Below are 20545 nucleotides of genomic sequence, written 5' to 3'. Positions count from 1 at the left end.
CACACACACACACACACATACACACACAAACATACAGTTAACAGTTACACGCTGACCACCCCAAAACGGTAAAGCACACGTGGTCAATTGCGTTTGGGGTCAACCCTTTCGCACGAACGCCATCATTCTGCACCGGCCACTGCCGACCGCCCCACGTTTATATTCCGGCCTCGAAGTGTCAGCACATTTTTCAAAAGGAGCATATAAAATGGCAGTCATACATTATGCCCATATCTGCCCGCCGGCCGTTGTCCTCTGTCCTTTGTCCATTTTGCCCATTGTGCCCGCTGTGTCCGCCTCAGGGGGGCGCTGGGACAAATGTGAACGCTTCTTCCCCACATTTTCAGTGTGTGTGTGTGTGTGTGTGTGTGGGAGTGTGTGTGTGTTACCTCGAACAGATTATGCATTAAGCGCTTATTTAGCATTTTTATACCCTGCACCCCATCGAAAATGAAAAATGCAGGCTATATCGCTTAACTCTAAATGTTTGTAACAGGCAATGAATAAGCTGATGTAGAGAAATTCGTATTGTCCGACCGACCGTTTGTCAATCTAGACAGATCTATTCGACAGAGATCTTAGTGACCACAAATACTAGAAGGCATGACAGGTCTGTGAGTCCGTTCCTCGTCTAACTGTCTCAGCGATCTCAGCATCTATAAATACTGGAAAGCCCAAGAGACACGGTTGAGTTGAGTCGAACAGCTGTCTCAGCGATCTCAGCATTTAAGAAGTTAGAGAAACCGAAGAGAAAGGGATGAACTGAATGGAACAAGACCTGCCTGTCCGTCCGTCTGTTCGACATTCTGTCTCTGCGATCTCAGTGCTTACTAAAGCTAGGAATTTTACATTTAAAACATATTGATCTACACAATATAAAAATGGCAGGATCAAACCAAAATTGATGTGGAAGCGCTCTACATGGCTATTCAAGCTAAATCACACACATAAGAGTACATTCGTAAGTTAGTCATAAGGTTAGCTTAATTCTAATATCTAATAAATAAATAAACCTCTTTTTTCTTTGCTTTTTATTTGAAATCTGTCTTATACTAATATGAATAAATAAATCAAGTTTAAAATTATCGATAACATTTATGTTCCCTTGATTCGATTAACATCAAAAGAGAATATTAATTTATTTGAACGGACAAAAATGCTAAAAGGTCTATATTTCAATAAAAACTCATCTAAAGTAAACAGAAAATGTTCAATATACATGCAAATTCAATATATGAAAATTCAAATTTTCTCTTCAGATACCTGATATACTCATACTAAAGTATACCATATAAATTGACTTATTGTTTACATTTTCCGATTCCACTGCAGGGTATTTTCTATTCGTGCCTTGTCGACTCAGACACTCTAACTTGTTCTTGTATAATTTAGCCTCTGCCACTTTGCAGATGGTGTGACTCTGCGCAATCCCATTACATCCCAAGCTCCATAAATGAGTTTAAAAATTCACATTTTCTGCATACACAAAATAGGGTTGCAAACGTGAGAGGCTTATCAAAGAACTCTGACGCTAAATGTAAGCTTTATATATAAAGCAGTTATGTGTATATAGATTAATTGAAAAGACTCCAATAAATTGAAGTATGTTTTATATTGAAAAATAAATTTCAATTGGTTGTTCAATCAATTTGAATCGTCCGAAAGCTGAGACAAAGCACGAAACGAATAATTGCTTTTTGCTAATTAATTTGTTGTTTTGACTCAGTCTTGGCCTGCTTCAGCTGACGAGCATTGTCTTCATTCTGATTTCATTTTTTGTTCCTTTTGCCCCATTAGGGACGGGATTTTATCATGCCTAGGCGCAGGATGTATAATTAAATAAGGCGGACGTAAAAATCGAGGGATGCAAATGGAAGTAAATCCTCGTTTTTTCCCTATTTTAATGAAAATTGCATTTTAATTTCATAAACGACTGCTCGAGAGAGAGAGAGAGACGTTTTAGTAGAGGCTGTAAGCTGGCGAAACTAATTGCGAGCTCTGGCGAGAGGAGTCATTAGAGCAACCGCAGAAAACCTTCATAATTTGGAATGGAATAATTACGAATGCGGCTAAAAATAATTGCCAAGTTGGCTTAAAAGACTCTTAAAGTGAATCACATAGTAAGTGCCGTTATTTGAGCCTGTCTCATGTCCTTTGACAAAACAGAAACCCAAACCCAAACCCAAAAGCCAAAGTAAAAAAAATGGTCATTTCTATTGTTTTTTTTTCTGTTTTTTTTTTTTCGGCTAGCTGTCGCTCACGTAGGCAGCGTCCATGTAATTAAATTAAAATGGAAAAATTTAGTCGAACTGCGGATTAAATTAATTTTCATTTGCATTTGCATAAGTTTTGCCACTCGCCAGTTCGTCTGTTCATTAATTCCTTCATTATGCCATTTATTGCTGAACTTAACTAGAAATCTGCCTCTATTTGTATTCCTTATTCATTAGCTGACCAAACAGAGCTGGGAACAATGAATGCCTTGGGCCGATAATAAAAAACAAGTACAGTGCACTAATTTAATTAAAGGAAGTCCTCAAATATATTTATAGAATTCAAATAGAACTAATAGGAGACAATTATCCTTGCCATAAGTTAATTTCCTTACCCATATTGTTCTGTATACTATCGATCAATTTTATCGAATATCAGGAGTTGATCAAAAAAATAGTTTGAAGGGAAATAATATTTGAAAAATGTATATCGAATTTGATATTCGTATCTCTGCAGTTCCTCTAATTTCTTAGCATAGCCGAAGGGGCTCGCACGCTACAAGAGTAGATTATGCTGGAGAAATGTCTATATATAAAATAGAAATCGGATAACTTTAGATGATTGATCGAAATGTTTTAATTGATTTTCAAGTAATATTGATATATACTATATATTATGTATTATATAGTCTTTAGTTTTATTATCCCAAACTCCAAGTAAGTCAACTTTTTTTTTCATTTGCCAGATACATTGGTATGTATCTTATATGTACTTGGTTCGGCGTTGTCTGAAATTGGAAGTTGTTGTTGCTCGTCACCATGAGATTAGTTAATTATACGGAAATGTGCATATTGTTGGGAACTGAAGGTTTAAAGGTTTACTTTTTTAATTACTTTCAAATGGCAAACAAATACCAGGCAATTTTATTTTGGAACCTTCCTTCCCTTTTCATTTTTGTTAATTTTTTTCTGAAGAAGAAAAGAAATGTTTACAAGCTGGACCCAAATAAGGGAGGAAAAAGGAATGAAAATGCAATTTTATTTATTGTTATGTAGCTGTTTATTTTTTTGTTTTTCTTCCACCGAGCTTATGTAAATTTATTTATTTTGCGTAATTTTTCTTGTTTTTACATAAGAATAAATTTGCCTTGTTTTCCGTTGGCACCCAAAACAATGCCGCCCAAGCTCGATTCTGCGTTGGAGGCCTTTCACGGCCAAAAAAAATTTAATTAGAATAAAAGAAAATGAGAAAAGCGAAGCAGAAACAACAACAAAACTCAAATGAAACGAACAATGAAAAAGCGGATATTACCTTCCAAATGCAGAAGGCGATATGCTCTTCCATCCCAAATTTCAGGCAGACCTGTTCTTACGTTTTATGGTAGCTTTCAAGATATTGAAATACTTCCTATTATCTGGTTTAATGATCAAAGTATTGCCTTATAGAATTATTAAAATATTTAAAATTCAAAAATATTTGAAATGAAATCGATCTCGATCCCGTCTAAAATAAGTACTTTATTAAATATTTTATGGCATTTCTTGGTATGTTCAGTAAATCTCCCTTGAAATTGATCTTATGTAATAAAGATATTCCCAATAATAATTATCATTTCGAAAACAACAAATATCTTTAATAAAAGTATTACAATCTCGAATCGTGTTTTATTTTATTTTATTTTAAGTAAACATGTCCTAATTTTTATTATAGGCAATGAAGATAACTGAGCTAAATAAAACATCTTGATCTCGATATTCCACCTTACCTCTATTAAAATATTTTTAATTTTCTGCGTACAACCTCTTCAATAAATGCTAAATTTTCCAATGAGTCGAAAAATTTCTTTCGAATTATCCTGTTTGGATAAGATACGTCATCAAATAAAGATATTTCAAATGATATTTCTCACGATATCTCTGTCTCTCTCTCGAAATTAAAGAAACAATAAACTATCGAATATTTTTAGTATATACGATATTTTTTAATACTTTCAATGCTGTTTTCTTACATCGTTCACGATTTTATCAAATCATAATTTGGTACAATCTTTTCAAAAGAGAGTATCGTGTGAAATTTCTTTGCATTTGGAATTGTTATGATATATCGAATCAGCATCATTGTTACGAAATATGGAATGGAATATGGAATACAAATTGAAATTCAGACAAATGGAGTAGTTCATATATATTTTGATGTAGAAAAATATATATATATTGTCAAGTCAAAGAGATCTAGATCCAATTGTTACACAAAGCACGCCCGATTCACAAGACCTTTGGCAAGTGTATAATAAGGCGGCTACAACGGGGCTTAACGTGGACCTAGGAATTCTGTTCTGTACATTTTGCGCTCTTTGCAATTTTCATGTGTAACTGACAACTTTCGTTGGCTGCAACATTTTGTAATGAGATCCGTCTCGACTGGTCAAGCTATGTGCTTTGCGACGCCTTCTCCTGCTGCGCGGACAAACAACAACCAAAAAAATAAGTGAAGAAGGGCTCTTTGTTCAATTTCATCTCTGACATGTTAGGAATTTGCTGCTGGGCTCTGCATCGCATGGCAATTAAATTTTAATAACATTTAATAAGAAGTAGCTGTGATAAATTGCATTACAGCCGCTTTCAACAAATGGGGATATATGTGTGTATGTGTGTGTTTGTTTGTGTGTATGTTTGGCCAGTCAGTTTATATGTACTGCGTCTATTCTAGCTTAATTACGCACTTAGTTTATGACTTAATATACCATTCGAAATTCTGCTCCGAACATCCAACAGCAAAAAGCTCACTGAGGCTTGTTCCTCATATGCGTCGCTCAATTATAGAGAGCTTTACGTCGTTATGTCGTTTACGTCGTTTGGCCTCGCATGACGTTAGTTCGAGGGAAATTTAATTACGTCGTATTATGGAATTTATATGACAATGGCAGCTGGCAAGCACACACACACACACGCAAATATACATACATGCACATGTAAATGTTGGTAGTGGTAGTGGGGGAGGGACAGGAGGGGGATTAATTATGATGTGCCTAAGTTGTGCAACGAGTTTTAAATGAAATGCCATAACTTTTGTTGAGGGATTTTAATTTGGAATTTGAAAGTTATATATTAAATAAATTTCTCAGCTTTTACAGTTCAATGCCAATAGACAAAGGTGTAAAGTTATGTGTATATTCTTAGTATTTTTGGTATTTTAATTAAATAGTCTTTAAAAATGAAAAGTAAAAATATTGTTAGACCTAGACCCAAGGGAATCTGTTTTTGTGACAGTAAACTTATATTATGTCTCTTCACAATAGATAGAATATTATTTTTTATTATTTGATTATAGGATATTTATTAAATATGTGAAAAGATTACAATTTTTCCGTTACTCCAGTAAAATAGAATTTATGCTGAAATTACTTTTCACAAGATTCTGAATAAATAGAACAAGGTGTTATATGTATATTTGTGGTATTTATTGGTATTTTAATCTTGAATTTTTGCCATTGACTTCAGACTAGATTCTGAAACCAAAAACTATTTCCTTGTCAATTTTATTAGAATTTTGAGACATGTAAACTTTTATGCATAACTATTTACCTTTCATTTACCTATTTCCAATTAAACTTAATTTTTTCGATTGTTTTTTATTTTCATTTAAAAAAAACGCTCAATTGATGCCACTAGCGTAATGCAAATTTGTTGAATAGAAAAAAGCAGCCAAGGACTGGCCAGCTTAGGACGCAGCGGGAAACATTCCAATCCGGCCATCAAAAGGACATAACAATAATTAATGGCATTTGCTTAGAGAATACATAATGGGAGCTCGGCCACCGTCAGACGACGCAGGTGGCAGAGCGACAGGATTCTATTTTTATTATTTTCCGATTGGCAGTGAATTAATTTACAATCTATTTTTGTTGCTGTTGTTGTTGTTGTTGCTTTTCTTGCTTCTTCTGCTGCTGTTTTAACATTTTGTGTCAGCTGTATTGACACTGGACAAACTTGAATGTCAATAGGATCGCTGCGAAACAATGGACATATAATGGAAATTAACATTAATTTGGAAACAGAAACAAGGAAGCGTCGAGAGAAACATTCATATGCACGGAATTCTCACAAGTGAAATATGTAAATTGTCTTGTAATAAAACTTCCAAGACCAAGAACCAAGACCACGGAGCTGGGACCAAGAGCAAGAACAAGAGCAAGCAGCAAATATAAATTTTATGAAACATTCTCCCGCCCCGGAGGAGCGAAGGAATTAAAACAACGCGACAATGGAAAAAATGTAAAATAAATAAATAAAGCACGAAGGAAATAAAAAGAAAAACAAAAACAAAACAAAATAACACCAAGTGAATGCGACAGAAATGTGCTACAGAAAAAATTATATCCCTGCAGGACATTATTTTAAATACTAATCCGCATCAGTTTTCATTTGAATCTTAGTGTTGGGGCACTCGCTGTCGTGGCGCTCGTCCTGCCGGCAACCCCAGGACATCGACATCACTTCGTTGTTGTCCTTTTATTTTTTTCTTGTGTTTTTTTTATTTTTATTTTATATATTTTGCCCTCATCCACGTCCACATCCACATCCACGTCCACGTCCTGTTCTGCGACGTGCCTGCTGCCATCTTTGTTTGTGCTGCGCTGTTACATAAATTCAGATGTTATCCTAAATGCACACAGCATGCACGTTATTAAAATAAGCGTCAAGCATCGTCGTGCGACGTTCTAGGAAAACTCGTATTACGTCCGAGGAGCAGGAGGAGCCGGAGGAGCCGGAAGTTAACCAATATAATAAAATATCGCTCGTTGCTTAATTTGGACTTTGGACAGAGGACTTTACAACGCAAGGAATTCCACATAGTTATGGAAAGTCTGAATTTGAGGGATTTCAAATGTAGCATACTTTCCGGCGCTCTGGAGTAAAGCAAATATATTAAGTATACACGTCTATTGTAAAATTACATTAGATATGAATTATCTATCTCTTGAGTCTCGCACAATTACTTCAAATAGTTGATTCAAATAATACTTACAATAAATTATAGTATTAAGAGGAATGAAATAAATAGAAATAAATATTGTAAAATTCTAAAATATTGTAAAATGTCATTAAATGCGAATTATTCATCCCTTGAGTCTCGCACAATTATTATAAATTTTAATACCATTCGCAATGAACTGTTATATTAAGAAAAGTAAAATAAAGATATAAATAAATAAATGAATATTGTGAAATCGCATTGGATGAGGTTTACTATCCTCAAGATAGATAAATAATATCGAATAATTATTTAAAGTAATGTTTCCAGAATAGTATATACTTCGAAGAAAAATGGTAAATAAAATCAATATAAATTCTTAAGCAATTGATATTTTTTCAACCAGGAAAAAAAATTGAAATTTTAATTCTTGGTTAGCTTGATTATAAAAACTTCATTTTCATATTATTATTAAATAAGCCTTAATTATTTTTTCATTTGTTTATAAAATTGACTAAATTGTTTCTAAAGAATACTAACTTTAACTTTCAGTGAATGTTGGTTATTATTATAAAGATTTTTATAAATAATAAAATATTATAAAAGTCTTTGTTTTTACTATGAAAGTCTTTTCAAACTATTTTTTACAAAACAAAAGCAGTCAGAAGATAGAAAAGAAGTGGACAAGCACTCAACAAACATTTACTATCTTTAGATACATGTTTGTTTAGTGATTCTCCCAGAACTTGTTTATTTACATCTGTGTATATCTATTTTTTAATCATAGTAGCTCGTGTTTTATTCGAGACATTCGAGACAGGGACAAACAGATTGTTTATGCTGCTGTTGGCCATAGAAGAGGCTTGGCAATGCTTCAATCAGCAATTCGTATTATTAAATATTAATGCCAGAGAGCTCAAGTCGACCTGTCTCGCACTGACCCTTTCGATGTTGGTACAAAAAGGTCAACATGTGTCTGTTTGTGTGTGTGTGTGGGTCATAGTCAGGCATGTATAGAGAGACTGTGAGGCAGTACAGTAATGCCAATTGTACACTGACCGTAGCTGGAATCTTGAACATTTTTCATCATAAAGTTGGGCTGCTGCTGCTGCTGGTTCGGCTTTGATTTCAAATTGGATTTGAATTTGGAATTCGGCTTTCAAGCACATCTCTGCCTGCAGGCGTCTAGCTGGAGCTGGTCAACACATAAATATTTCTCTTTGTTTAGGCCAGGCTGAAATGAAAGAATGAAAGATAGATACATACATGCACATAATGCCAGACCTGTACCTGTATAGCTGCTCCAAAAGAAATGACACCTGACCAGCCCACAACACAGGCAAACAAGCTAGCCACCAGATAGTCAGACAGACGGACAGACGGACAGACATAGGAGGAAGGTTAGAGGCGAGGCTGGGCTAGATATGAGCAACGGTCGAATGGTCAAGTCAAAGTTATTGTCTTGTCATGTAAGTGTTCACTCGATATTCCACACATTCGCAGACCAATTGAATTGCTCGAGCTTTTCCGTTCTCGCTTTTCTCTTTTCCCTTGTGGCCCCTCACCCTGCTGCAGGACACTACAATTTATATATGAGATTTATGCAAAATCTTAGATTGCTTCTGCCCTGGCGGAACATTTTTATTTGAGAAGAGCAAATCTAATCGGGTCACTTAAACACATAAAATTGATTTTAGTATTTTTCCGAATTTCCAAATTTCCGCCCTCAGCTCAAGACAAGTGACGCTGGTTGCTTCTGGTGCCAGTTGAGGTAAGACCCAAAGCGTAAGCCACATCACACGGCTACCACACACATACACACATGTAAATACATCCTTTCTAAATACATTTGTCTGGCCACTCCCAGGACTCACAGCCAAGTTCGTAACTAACTTTTACGCATTCTTTTTGCAAAAGTTCAAAGTCACTTAAGTGAAATTTTTGAGCATCGGACAAGCGGCTAAGGCTCTGAAACATGCATGAGAATAAATTGATTCCCCTCGGTCATTGATAAAGTTTTATGATTTCTTTTTAGTTTTCGCACAAATTGCCTTTTCATACTACAGCACTTTACACCACACTAATAACACGTAAGGTTATCTTCGTTATATTTCTACCCAGAGGCAAATGTTTCAAAGGGTCTATTTTTTTTTTTTTTTTATTCAATTGTATGTATAATATTGATATTGAAAATAATATATTTTGTATTAAATCCCATAATTTCGATACCAAATGTATATGGATAAGAATACTTAGTAGTCTCATGAAAATAATCTGTACCTTTTTCTTCCCTCTTTTTAATTATTTTCATTTTATAAAAATCGCTTCTTATTTAGCTACTCATTCATTTGCTTTCTCTTCTTTGGTCTTTAATAATGAATATTCTTTCTTCTCTATTCTTTAATGTTTAGTTATATTATAGATAAAAATAGATAATAATTATATCTCTATATCTGCCTATTTTATTCGCTATTCACTGTTTTCTATTATCCATTATCTATTTTGTATTTATCCATTCTCTATTCTCTATTCTTCATTATTTATATTCTCCTATAGATATAACACACATTCAGTCTCGTATTTTCTCTATTCTTTTGTCAAACATGTATATTAAAAAATCAATTCTCCCTTCCTGTTTCTCTCTTCTCTTATCTGTCATATTTTTCTCGACTTTCAACTCTCTTCCAATTTCATCTTTGGCCTTATACCTTTCACTTTCTCTCTTGCCTCTTCTTTCTTCCATTGAATCTATTATCTTCCTTGTCTATCCAATCGTTCCATTTTAATTTTTCGAATTCCCTATATTTATATTTCATCTTTCGCCATTTGTGTCTTTTATATCTTTTATACCTCTCATCTCCCTAAACTCTCTTCTGCTTCTTCCATTTTTTCTATTCTATCAATATATTAACCCCTTTCCACTATTCTCACCCAAATAAGAAAATCTCAATTGAACGCAGTGCAGGGTATTTCCAAGTCGGGCACAGCCCCAACAGAACTACTCTTGCTTGTCTTATTAATAATTATGTGACACATCAAAGTCATCATGAAGATAGCAACTGCTCAGTTAAATTTCTACCCACCCCGAACATAATACAAAGAAATGTCCCGGCAATTAAAGCGGAATTTAGATATTTATGCATACAAGACGGAGAGGAAGACGTCGACGTCGACGTCGACACCGAGAAAGACGACAGACGCGCAGGAATCTTCCATTCATTTCAACGCTTTGCATTGTTGCTCATCTATCTGGAGTTGAGCTCCTCCTTGGCTCGTTCGCCTCGCTTTCGCATTCTTATATCTCTTTTTGATGTAATTTTGGCATTTGCCAAAAAATGCCTCCTGGCTGCTTTTAATAGATGTCTATGTCGCGATACGGCTCTCCTGTCAAGTGCCGGGGAAGGGTTCGGCTGGCTGACTGCCGAGCCTTCTGTTTATCAATCTAAAAGGGTTCAAGTGCTAGGCGGCGTCCAAAGGCGCCGGAGCGCAAGCAAGCGATTTTCCAAAATGAGACACGCTTAGGTAAATTAAGAAAATGAATAAACTCGAAGTGAGCAAAATGCTGATGGAGGTACCCGGAAGACATTTATTCCTCCATTCTGAAATCTGAAATTACAATTTTACCATTGCGCACGTTATTATTATTCAACCACAGACGAGTTTTACTAACCAATTTTTCAGAGTGGGCAGAATAAATGAGTGAGCTGTTAGACTTAAAGTCAAATAAGAGACTGGATGTTAAGCAATGAAGGCTTAAGAAATAAATGTTGACTGAGTCAACGAGAAATTTTTAATTATTTTACGTATTTGATATCAGCATATTAATATTAATTTACATTTTTGAGGAAGTATTTTCTTTTTCTAAGATAATAAAATATCTAAAATAAATATAAAAATAAAATAATAATAATATTAATAATTATAATAATAAAATGAATTATTACAATAACATTAATAATAAGACAGACTATTATTATATTTTAGAATGTAATGCTGAAATTATAATTTAAAAAAGAAATATATTTATATTTAAAAGTAATGCATAAATAGTTGACTAATAAGATTATTCAAGTTTTAAAAAGGAAATAAAGAAATACTTAATAAGACACATAATTATTATATTTTAAAATTTCGTGTTAATTAATTCTAATTTATATATCCTTAAAGAAAACTAAAATTTAAGGACTGGCTATATTTGGTGATCAATGTATGTATTCAATTTGGAACCCATATTCTTTTGTACGGAAGTTTTTACCTTGCCTTATTCCTAATAATTTGAATTCCAGAAAATTATCAATTAATTCTTCACTTTAGTTACAAAAACAATATTCCCTGTTAACCCTTTTCAATGAGTAGATAGCTGAGGAAACAAGAGACAAGCTACGTCCGTGTTATCAACTCCATTTTGATTGCCCGGGCTTTTTGCGTATCACATTTCGTAAATAACCACAAAGAAATATGAAATTGTGACCAATGCGAGAGCCGGAAACGAGGGCGAAGGCAATCGTGGTGGGCCCTCGTTACATAAAGTTATGTATATCAATATCCATAACTTTATATAAAGTGTTGGCCCATAACATATATGTACATGTATGTATGTACAAGCTAATACGTTTTTGTGTTTTGTTTTCGGGCAACAAATTACGACCGCACACACGCACACATACACACATATGAGTAAATTGAAGGCCTTTAGTGGCAATGGGTGGGTGGGGAAATCCATAGGAAAAGAAACTTCGTCAGCAGCAAGAGCAGCCCCTTAAATTCAACACAAACACGCATACACACACGCACATATATATATATATACTGTGCGTATGTATGGGGGCGCTTAAATCAACAAAAGAAGAAGGCAATGATAAATGCAACGCGCTTTGGGGGTGAAATTCAACGCTGTGGCAAACGCGACGAGTGCCACCCTAAGCAGCACCCTAACCAAGTCAATGCCACCCAATTATAGCTGTATACATGTATGTGTGCAAGTGTGTGTGGGTGTATGTGGATGTGTGTGTCTCGGATAGAGCTCATTTGAAAATAGATTTCCAGTCGGATTGCGTTTGCTTCTCAATGTCTGCTTGTCCATCTAACGCGTTCGTCCTTTTATTATTATTGTTTCATTTTTTCCTTCTTCAATCTTTCTACCAAATATCCTAGGTGTGAGTGTGTGTGTGACTATATGTAAGGAAACCCATATATAAAAGGCACAAAACAATAACAATAAAAATCATGTATGCTCGCACATGCGTGGATATATGTGTGTACTTGATATACTCTATAAAAGATCCTTATTTTGAGTGCTGTATCTTTAACTTTATCTAGAGTTATTATACATTTGTATGCGTATATGTTCGTTTCTTTTCTGTCTATGTAGCTATACATATAAAATTTAATCAGAAAATATTTATAAGTTTATACAAGAGATGCAAGAGTATGTTATAGTCAATCACTTTACAGGTAGAGACTTGACTAGAGACTAGAGAGAAGAGAGAAGAGCGTAGAGCGAAAGATAAGAAAGACAAGGTAGGAGGGAAGGATCAGAGGAAAATGAATTAAATGGGTATGGAAGAGGGAAAAGAGTAGATGAAAGGGGGGAAGAACAAAAATGGAACAGTAGTAAAGACAGAAGAGGGGAAGGAAAGCTTTATTTTTGTCGCTTATTCTATAATTTAATCTTTAGTATATTATATGATATTAGCATAAAAAGTCTTGCTGACCTGATAATACTCGCACAAGAACTTAAACTTAATTTTTAAAAATTGTTGAGTTGAATTATTTTTACTCAACAACACAATCGATTAATTTTATGGACTAAACATAATACTGGTACACAAAAACTCATAACATATGATATCTCCTATTGCTGTCAGTTTTCTAAATCTAAAATTCTTGCCAAATGTTTCGGAATATATAGGTTTATGTACACATATATATTCTCACATAAATATAATATACACAATATAGACACACACACATATATGCATATGTATGGGTACATGTGTACATAAGATATTCCCCCTCAATATGCGAGACACTTAAGCCATCGCAATTACACAGCAACAAATAATGGATAGTATATGTGTGCTAGCGCCCCCTTGCAAGGGCCAGCGAAATGGTCAGCGCCCAAGTTTATCTATCGATTTTTTGCACATTTACTGCGAATAGAAACACATTAGACAAAATAAACTATATATATGTATATATATGGAGCACTAATCGGGGCTGAAGAGGCAACTGGAAATGCGCCCTTCTGGGACGAAATGGAAGGTAAACCAGCTGAGAGTCAACCTAATGTGGTCCGTCTTGATATGAAATGCGTTAAAACGAAAATTAAGCAACACACAATTAATGGCCAACGGTTTATCATACAATTTTAATGGCCCAAATAAATTGGTCAAAACTAGCCAAGAGCAAAATTGCCAAACGCAATCTCTCACAACTTTCCGAATGACTTTCATTGAAGGGGAGTAAAAATTTATGTTTGAAGTTAGAATTTTAGTATAGTTTGGTCTGAGAATCATTGATTCGTGAACTAATTAAACTGTTCAGACAAGATTATCTGTAAGATAGGATAAAAGATATCAAAGGTATTATGAATTACCCGTAGAGGTATGCAACACATTTTGACAGACATTAAGAAAACCGCATAAAATAACAGAAAGTAGAATTAAGTTTATATTCTACGTATGCTACGACAATATCCATATATTTAAACATATATTGCCAAAGAGCTATTCAGAGTATGACATCATATTTTGCTAGCAACCGCAGACTCAGCTCTGCGAGAAAGAGAGAGAGTATAGTGGGTGGGGTGGAAAGTACATATTTGACCACATTTGGCCCTGGCGTGACACCACCCACAATCCGCTAACATTGTTATAAAAGTGCAAACAAACACATGGCCAGCAGTCGCTGCAGCGGGGGGCGGGGGAAGTGGACGAGCGAAATGACTTGGGACTCACGCTCTGGACTTGGGACTCACGCTTGACTTGGGACTCACGCTCTGCCGCCACGACGCGACGCCCAAAGGACTTGAGACAGAGCATCAGACACATACGAAGAGCAGCAGCAGCAGCTCAATACCAATGCCCCGTTAGGCACACTCGATGCGAGTGCGAGCGAGAGAGAGTGAGAGAGTGGGGAGAGTGGGGAGAGAGCGACGGCGAACACGGCGAAAAAATTATGAAGCTGAAGCACGACGCAGCACGGCAGCGAAAGCGAAGAAGAAGACGAAGAAAACGATGACGATGACGACGGTGATGGCAATGGCAATGGCGTCGCCGACCTGTGGCCGCTGGAAAAAGGAAAAAAAAAAACACGAAACGAAACGAACGAAAGAAGAAGCAGATGAAGGAAAAAATGAGAAACCATGTGGTCCGCTGGCTGGGCAAATAAATAGCTGGACATAAAAACCGAGCGTAAGCGAAACAGAAAATCAGCAAAAAGGGAAGCTAGCCCCCGCCCCTCGCATGATGTACGTGCAACAGAGCGAGAGCCACCGAATGTCGGCAGGAATAAAAAATTGAATGAAATATTTTTATAACCAGGAGAAAAGAAGAGCGAGAGAGAAAGCTCGAGAGATAGAGAACAGAGAGAAAGAGTGAGAGAGTGCGAGCAGAGATATGGAGGGGCAGAAGAATATTGATGGCGTGCAGCAATAGAAGTAAAAAAGGAAAACTTGCTTATCAAATATGAAGGAGCACACACAAAAGCGAATCGCTCGATGTGTGTGTGCATGTGTGTGTGGGGGCATCATAAAAGCCATGAGCTCACCTTGCCGACCGCACCTAAGGGTAGTTAAGTCCAAAGTTTTATGGTCAGCGAACAGGTAGGCGGTCAAAGTGACCCAACTAACCCAACCAAAAACCAACCATTCCAACATGGAACGTCGTCTTCCTTTTTCGTAGTCATAAAACGGTACATTGTATGTGAAAGTGTGTGTGTGTGTGTGTGCGAGAGTGACTCTGAGCTGAGCTATGGGCTATGGGAGGCTGCCTGCACACGTGCGGATAATAAAAAATGTTTTACTTTTCAATCGACCAATAATATGGCGTTCAATGGACAGGCCAAACGTGCGCAGCCCGGACTCGTAACAATGGCTGCCACCAAGCTTACAGACACAATTACAAGCGTATCTGCAGCGCGCACACACACACACATCCACACACTCACACGCATACTTTGTTCAATCATCGTTGCTACTAAAAAAAAAAAGGAAAAAAATTCATTTTGAAAAATGCTAGAACTTCAATAAATTATATTGCTTTGGCCAGAACCAAACCCAAGCGAATCGTAAAAAAATGGAGGTGACCTCAACGTGAGGAGTGGGGCGTGTGGGGGTCCGAGTGCTTCATCCAAGCTGTAGCTCGACTTGCTGGCACCTTCACTATCTCATGGCAACAATACAAAGGAGACGAAGAAGAGAAATAACAGAGCAAAATTCGCATGGCGGACAGGTGAATCGGGTCAGAGACGGCAGCAGCAACAGCAGCAGCACCTAACGGTCAGTCATTCTACCTTCACTCACACACACACACACACATACACACGCTGGGCAGCAGCTATGTGGTAAAAAAAAGCTGAGACTGAGATGTAGCTCTGAGTCTGGGCTTGAGCCGTTGCCGCAGAAGGACGAGAACGAGGACAAGCCAATGGCAAGCTGAAACACGCTGCCCGGTCGATGGTTATTGGTTCGCGTCGCAATAATATAATATACACACAATTGCACATACTCATACACAGACAGACACGCATACATACAGACATTGCCACATACTTATGTAGAATATAAAAATTGAGAATATAAAAAATATCACAGGACAAAAAAAAACTAAGAAAAAAATTTAATGATGCTGGGGTTAAGTATATGTAGAAATACCCTGTGTAAAGTAAACTATGGCTATATCAGATAGATATATGAATATAAATGTATGCCTACATACACACATGCATACATACAAATAGTTCCTCTTTGTATACTCAACATATCTGATAAATGAATATATATTTTAGATATGCACGCATTAATATAGCCTTTTACGAACTTAATGATTACAGGGTATGCGGAGAAAAAAGCTTTGCTGTCAAGTGAGCGTGCAGAAAAGGAAGAAGAAGGAATTGTGCTGCCTGAAGTGAAAATGTGGGTGGGGTGTGAAGGCATGGAGCAGGGGAGGGGGATCAGTGCGATGCAAGAAAAATGGAATGGTGAGTGAAATTTTACTCAACTTTGCTGCAACGAAACGCTTTTTTTTTTTGCCTAGGTTTCATTCTATTCTATTCCATTCGGCGGTTATATAGAATGTTGAAAAAATGAGATGAAGGAGAAATAAGAGAGAAGAAGAGAAAGGTGGAAAGGGATGAGAAAGGGAATAGAAGGTGCATTAACAATTGTCATAATTACAATAGAATATTAATTACGATTTCCACTAGAGACAAAGATGCAAGACTTAAATTTATATATAAATATTATATATAGATGTATTAGATATAAGATTATTGATATTATTGAATTGTTGGGTATATTTATGTCAAACATTAGATCTATGCTTATTTATTATAGCTATTTTCTTAGATCAGTTCCAGCCTTCAAAACTTGGCTTGGGTTTTCTTTTATGATTATGAAGTGGAGAAACGGTATATCGATTTCACTTTTAGAAATAACTTAACTAGAGATCGTTTTCGTTCGACGGACGGACAGATAGAAATATGGATATTGCGCAAACCCAACATTCTCATTTCTATTCGTGAATGAGTATATCGAATCCCGAACAGTTTGTCAGCATAGATATTTCAAACAATATAAATAACACAATAAATATAAATAATAAAGAAAGTAAGCCATGATGGATTCATTACATTAATGTTTATTTTTATACCCTGAACCCATTTTCATTGGGAAATCGAGGTATAATGGTTTTGTTGAAATGTATGCAACAGGCAAAAGTAGGCGTGGCAGACCCCACAAAGTATATGTATTCTTGATCAGTGTGACGAGCTGAGTTGATTTGGCACTGTCCGTCTGACTGTCTGCCGTCTGTCCGTACATGTTTGAACGCGTCGATTTCAGAAGAGACTTCAATTTTTTTTAAATGTCCGTATATACAGCACGGATATCGAGTTTATCACCAAAAATCAATAACTCATCCCGTTATTTTTTATCGATAATCAGATAATCATATTTTTATCGAAAATCAGTTATAAAACTAAATCTCCATAATGCATGTATTCATAATGTTTATTAATTTCGCTTTGCAATCTGCAATAACAAAGGTAACTGCACATTGTTTTCATTTAGACATTTCTCCGGAAAACTCTTCTATAAGCGTGAGAACTCCTTTGGTTTCTTTTAGCCATCTTCAAAGCACACCAATACAGCGCTAAAATATGAAAAGAAAAAAAATAATAATAGTAATAATAATATTGACAAATCGTGAATCTTATAGCTCTTGAATATCACTATAATGGTTTCGTTTTCAAGATAATTACCAAATAGACTAACCACTTGAGAATTATAAGGCTCTAGGGTATAATGAAATGAAGACAGTTTCAGTATTTATACAGTTACTTTAAACAAATCTAGTTTTATGCCAAATCTATAATTATTTTCCAACTGCTTATAAAACTGATTTCAAATATATAATATTCATTGTTATTTAACAAAATCAAAATCTATAGGATTTCTTAGCCATATCATAGTCGCATTGAATGTCCTGCGGGCGTTGGTTGGCATTGTCGTAATATCAGCTGACAACGACAATAAACCCAAATCAGTGACAGATATGCCGAAAAGAAAAAAGCGAAACAGAAAAAATAACTAAATTTATCAATTTCCAGCGAACCCCAAACTGAGTTTGAGCAAATCAGATACTTGATGGCCCAGCGCCCTGACAAGAAGCGCGTCAAAGTTTCCTTTGCCGCAGGCAATAAACAGAAAGAAGAAGAAGAGGGGGAGGTGGAAATGGAACCCGTGTATGTTTCGTGTTTATTTGAAAAATCGCTAAAGGATAACTAAAGGATTCCCCTAAGGGCATTTGGCGAGCACGCGAGTGATTTGTATGCGAATTTACATACGCACGCAGCGAGGTTCCGCCAAAAGGAACTGAAAGAACCCTATTGAAATCGAAATCCCTGGGTGTTTTCCAACTCGTTGAGCAGACCCAAAAGTCGTCATCGCCCTCGAAGATTCCCATGCGTTGCGGTAATAATTTTTGCATACCGAATAGGCAAACGTGGCCAAATTGAATAGACGCAAATAAAAAGCCCCGAAGTGCCGTTGCCACTCAAGGTGCGCTAAGTACTAAATTTAATTTCTAGCTGCGATAGCAAAAACAATTTCATCTCATATGCGAATATGGCCAGAGGAGTAAACCACTATAGAACTTGCTTTTTCTTTTGCTTTTGCTACTGCTTTTCCTTTCTTTATTTTTTATTTTTATTTTTATTTTTTTTTTGTGCGAAAATCAACCTGAATGGAATTGCCGTAGCCAAAAACTAAGAGACACGGCCACACAAATTGCAAAATAAACGAACGCTTTTCAAAACGAAGCGAGCAAGCGTGTAAAAGAAACATTCAACTCTCTCAACCCCGCCCCCAACCACTCATACACCCCTGTACACCCAGCTGTGCATTCAATTCAATCAATCAATAAATGAACAAAAACGCGTATACGCAATGTTGTACCTGGTTGCAGCGCCAAATGTAACAAATGAGCCCCACCCACAGGGCACCCACCCATCCATCCATCCATTCGAAACACTCACACAATCGCCAGCTGGTTGGCACTGCTTTGCAAATACCACAAAATCTATTTCGATTCGCAATCAAAATCGCAACTTCCATTTGCAGCAGGCAGCAGGCAGCAGGAGCCGGGCAGCTGGCAGTAGGCCGCTTTTTGTTCCAGCCTAAAAGGTGGCACTCTCTGTTGTCCATTGTCCGCTGTCCACGGTCCACGGTCCGCTGTCCGTTGTCTGTTGCCCGTTACCCGGTTGCCCAATCGTGACCAACTTGTGCTTGAGTGCTTTCGTTTGTATTTAGTGGTGGACTTAAAAATACAGAAACGTCCGTGCACCCACAAAGGCCGTGGTCGTCAAACCGTCCATTCGTCCGGCCTCTGACGTTCAACGATAAGCCGCAGCCGTGTTCATTTCCACATCCCCATCCGCATCCGCATCCGCGTAAGCGTCCATGTGCTTGCATTCAGCTGCCATGTTTTCCAATTTTCAGCACAGTGCATTCACATACGCATTCGCATTCGCCATCGCCATCGCCATCGCCATCGCAATCGCAATCGCATTCGGATGCGGATGCAGATTCGGCCGAGAGCAACAACAAAGAAAAATACTCGCACGGCTTTCTCCAAATTTAGTCATTGTACGCGAAATTTGCTTATAAACGTTTCCCGGTCGCCTAACCGCACTCAATCTGCCATGAACGGCCATGTCGGCGCTTCACGCACCACCTACACCAGTAGCTACACCACTCCCAGCACCACTGCCCAATCCCCCTCTCGGATTTGGCGGCCCACTCTCTGATTGTGCAGGAGGTGGCATCAAAATATTATTCCACTCTCGCAGGCTTCAAACACATATCCCAACTAAAATTCGCAACTCGTTTCATTGCGTTTACGTTCGATTGAGAGAAAACCAAGACCAACTACAAATTAGCATCGTAATCGACTGCTGTAGACATTCCAATTGAGGTCTATTTAAAATTCATCAGTTGATCTATATTTTTAATTACTTCAATTCGATTACCCAATAAGATGTGGGATCTTTTTCTTAAGACTTAGTCGAGGATAATAATTGAGAATATTATGGTAATCGACTCATTGATAATATAATTGATAGGACTACATTCAAATTTAAAATATTCCGAAAATAATTCAAGTCAATAGATAAGCTTAAGCGTGATTTAGTCTTTAAATTAAAAAAAAAAAAAAAAAAAAAATAAGTGGCAAAACAGCTAAGGATACAAAAGTGAAAGTATATGTACTTTTGATATACCATATGACGTTGTAAAAACTTTTTTTGAGTTTTTAATTCTCTGGCTTCAAAATCTTAGAAGGTACGCCCAGCCAATATATGTATATATTCAAAATTTCACCAGAACCTAAGACATATGAGTATATAGCATATATGTATATCTATATGCTAAGACTTCAAATAATAATGTAAGTTAAGCGCTCCCGTACTAGAGCACTAGTGATTGGGGGACGCTGTGTTGGGTTCTTGTGAATATATAACAACTTCGTGTTCAATGAAATAATATATTTTATATAATTTGGAACAATAGGTCTAAACGCTCTCTAGTCCGAATATAAACTGAACTAAATCTGTTCAACTGGTTAGGTTCTCCCCTTGA

General features: G+C 36.6%; 3 long non-coding RNA genes across 5 annotated transcripts; 2 read left to right on the top strand and 1 right to left on the bottom strand.

The window, feature by feature from the left end:
- The first annotated feature begins 5722 nt into the window (after nucleotides 1–5722).
- Nucleotides 5723–7295, top strand: LOC122757338. Its single transcript, XR_006357337.1, has 2 exons — nucleotides 5723–5772; nucleotides 5886–7295. It is a non-coding gene; the product is annotated as an uncharacterized LOC122757338 (long non-coding RNA).
- An 8046-nt stretch (nucleotides 7296–15341) lies between these two features.
- Nucleotides 15342–18491, top strand: LOC26527340. Of its 2 annotated transcripts, none has more exons than XR_001449474.3 (3): nucleotides 15342–15688; nucleotides 16243–16389; nucleotides 18019–18491. It is a non-coding gene; the product is annotated as an uncharacterized LOC26527340 (long non-coding RNA). The 2 variants fall into 2 exon arrangements; XR_001449475.3 differs by lacking the exon at nucleotides 18019–18491 and adding an exon at nucleotides 16446–16660.
- Nucleotides 17399–20370, bottom strand: LOC122757352. 2 transcript variants are annotated; one of them, XR_006357361.1, is made up of 2 exons: nucleotides 20177–20370; nucleotides 17399–17561 (listed from the first exon to the last, which is right to left on the bottom strand). It is a non-coding gene; the product is annotated as an uncharacterized LOC122757352 (long non-coding RNA). The 2 variants fall into 2 exon arrangements; XR_006357360.1 differs by having other exon boundaries at nucleotides 20188–20370.
- Between the last annotated feature and the right edge of the window lie 175 nt (nucleotides 20371–20545).

This window comes from Drosophila mojavensis, unplaced genomic scaffold (assembly GCF_018153725.1).
Source record: "Drosophila mojavensis isolate 15081-1352.22 unplaced genomic scaffold, ASM1815372v1 contig_49, whole genome shotgun sequence".
Classification (NCBI taxonomy): Eukaryota; Metazoa; Arthropoda; class Insecta; order Diptera; family Drosophilidae; genus Drosophila; species Drosophila mojavensis.
Note: the sequence above shows the minus strand (reverse complement) of the source record. Positions and strands in the feature narration are given on the sequence as shown.